Source organism: Perognathus longimembris, chromosome 11 (genome assembly GCF_023159225.1).
Source record: "Perognathus longimembris pacificus isolate PPM17 chromosome 11, ASM2315922v1, whole genome shotgun sequence".
In the NCBI taxonomy this organism is placed as follows: domain Eukaryota; kingdom Metazoa; phylum Chordata; class Mammalia; order Rodentia; family Heteromyidae; genus Perognathus; species Perognathus longimembris.
Window position 1 is genome coordinate 2534241 of NC_063171.1, and position 2800 is coordinate 2537040.

The 2800-nt window shown below is 44.8% G+C and overlaps 1 pseudogene; it reads left to right on the forward strand.

Moving 5' to 3' along the window:
- Nucleotides 1-1424: 1424 nt before the first annotated feature.
- Nucleotides 1425-2194, forward strand: LOC125359771 (annotated as a pseudogene).
- Nucleotides 2195-2800: the final 606 nt, after the last annotated feature.

Consider the following 2800-nt stretch of genomic DNA (forward strand, 5'->3'; position numbering starts at 1 on the left):
GCCACAGTGTCAAATGAGCAGACTGATGGGGGGTGGGGGCCAATGGGAACACTGTGAATTTAAGATTCCACTGATGTATTCCTCCCATCCTAAATGTACATTGCAATTGCATGTGTGCATTCCTACACCAATATTTTCTTCACTTCTAGTTACATTTTCAAAACTGATTAAATGAAATATGAATTAAATTGGGTTTTTGAGTCTGTTCTGTTGGATTGGCCAAGGTTGGATAGCCGGCAAAACAACAAAACCCTGAGAACCTGACTGTTCTACCAAATATGTCTTTAATTTTTTTTTCCATCTCATTTGCTTGACTTCTCTGGAATGGTATTTTGTGAAGATTTTTCTGGCCAGTAGGGTCTAAAACAAACTCCTATTTGCAGTTATTTATATTAATAAATCACACAGAAGAATTTGTGGAACCAATTTGGTAAGAACCTATGGGTCCTGAAAAGAGGAGAGAGGGGAGAAAGCATAAAGCAAAAATAGCCTATAAAAGCAGACCCAAGGTGAGGCACAACACTCCAGGTGGTACCTGATTACTGACATGCAAAAATATTGTAGAAAGACTGGAGAGGGCAGTTGGCCTTGGAGGCAATGTCCTGTCCCTCGGCCATTAACTGGGGGTAAGGAGACAATCCTTGCAAAAGAGCAGCTCCACAGGTACAAGCCTTTGACTCCCTGCTTGTTGATCCTGTGGCAGAGTACCTGAAGATCAGTATGATCAGGGAGATGCGCATGTGGAGTGGTCCACCAAAGTCTGAAGTTGGAATGAGCTCCTCCTTACAGCTTCCCATTGCCCGCAGCCAGCCTGTGATAAACACATTGATTGGTTGGTGCTCACCTCAGAGCAGATCCATGAGGTGAGCACCCTTCAGGAGAAGAACATAGGCAGGAAGTTGTTCACTCACCTGTCAGCTGTGGAAAAAGCAAGCAGGCCCTGGACTGGGAGGTTGTGGCTCCCAAACCTGCCCCTGTGTGAAAGAAACAAATACCATATTGTCTTGTAAATATTGCTGTTGCATAGGCTCACCCTTTTTCCTTTGTCTCACCATTTTGATGTTCCCTTCCCTTCTCATATACCTAATACCCAGGGTACCAGAATCAAATACAGTAACAACAGGGGATAAATCATAGGGAAGTTAAAAGAAAAAAGAAATGATTTCACAGTGTGTTAGAAATAACAACAATGATAAACAACTTGTTTCCATAACTTGGAGTTTGTTTCACTTAGCTTCATCTTATGTGATCATATGTACATAACAGTTGAGCTATTGGGGGGAGGGAAGGTGGGAGAGAAATGAGGGAAGGGGTAAGAAGTTTGACAAGAAATGTACTCACTACAGTACATATGTAACTGTAACCACTCTGTACATCACCTTGGCAATAAAAATTTTAAAAAGAAAGAAAGAAATAATACTACAATGTTTTATATAAGCAGAGTCCTCAAAGTGTACAGCATTGTGAATAAGAAGCAAGGTCAGGGAGCTGCAGGCCTGTGTCATGAAGGTCCACACCACAGGACTGGACTGGGACAAAAGGAGCCCATGGCAAAAAAAAAAAAAAAGACAAAAACACAAAAATCAAACCAAGTGGCTTGCCATCTGGACCCTCTGTTGGTCCAGGTGGCCCTCTACACACACACCAGGCACTCCTCCACCCCCATCCCTCCTTCCCTCACCAGACCCTCCCTCCCAAAGTCTTCTTGGCACCTAAACCCAAAACCTGCCACAAGGAAGGATCCAGCTCTACCTGAACTGGAGGGCAAGAGATGGAGAGTGGAAAGTAGGGAACATGTTTCCAACCCGGTAACTGATGACCCAGCGCCGAGGTGGGCACCTGACAGCTTGTGTCAACACGACCCTGCATAACAAGGGCAAGATTAACTTTATTGTACAGTAAATAAGAAAGTCGGCCTGGTACTCTACGGCATATTGGGCAATGTGGAAATAATCAATGGCAGAGATGTCAAAGCTCAAGTAATGGATAAAGCTCCAGCCAAACAGATGACTGCCATGCTTACCTGAACAAGAATTCTCTGGATTATGTGAAAGGCTGTGCCAAATCTTCTGAGATGAATATCCTCATTCCTGTAGAAGGCATTGGTTATAATGGATGCCCAGGCCCTGAGCAGCTGAAGATCTTGTGGAATGGGCTAACGTTGGTCACCATGGTGACAGAAATCGCTGGATAACCCAAGAGGATTATTTCCCTCCTCCACCCCCTCTTTGCATCGTGGGATAAATCGATCTAGATGGTTCTTGTCTAGATTTCCTCTACCTTTCTGCTCTTCACTGATTCCCTTGAGAAGCCCAGCTACCTACCTTCACTGAATAGACCCCAGGCTGAGATGTAGGGGTATGACGGCAAGACAGTGGATCTCAGAAAGGCACAGCTTTTCCACATCAGTTTGATCACACCACCAGGCTGGTCCTAAGGGGCAGCACACCTGGACTGGGCCACTGCAGATCTCACATTTTTAGGGGAATAGTTGTTCTAACAACAAACTATCCTTTGGGAAAAATAGCAGCCCCAGGAATTAATATCTGTACACACTGCTGAATCTTTTTTTAACAGTCAACACAGAGGTAGCAGAAGCTGGTGTGATTTCAAACAGCTCTACCAGCCAAGCTAACTTGGAGTTGACAAGTAAGGGTTTTCTGGACGAAAATCCAAGCAAACATGTTTCCCAGCAGCATCCCAACACTCTGTACTCCATCCCAGGTCCACATGAACCATGACCTGCAAGGTTCTTGGTCAGGCTGCAATCACCCTTCCCTGGGTTGTGTGCCCTCTTTCC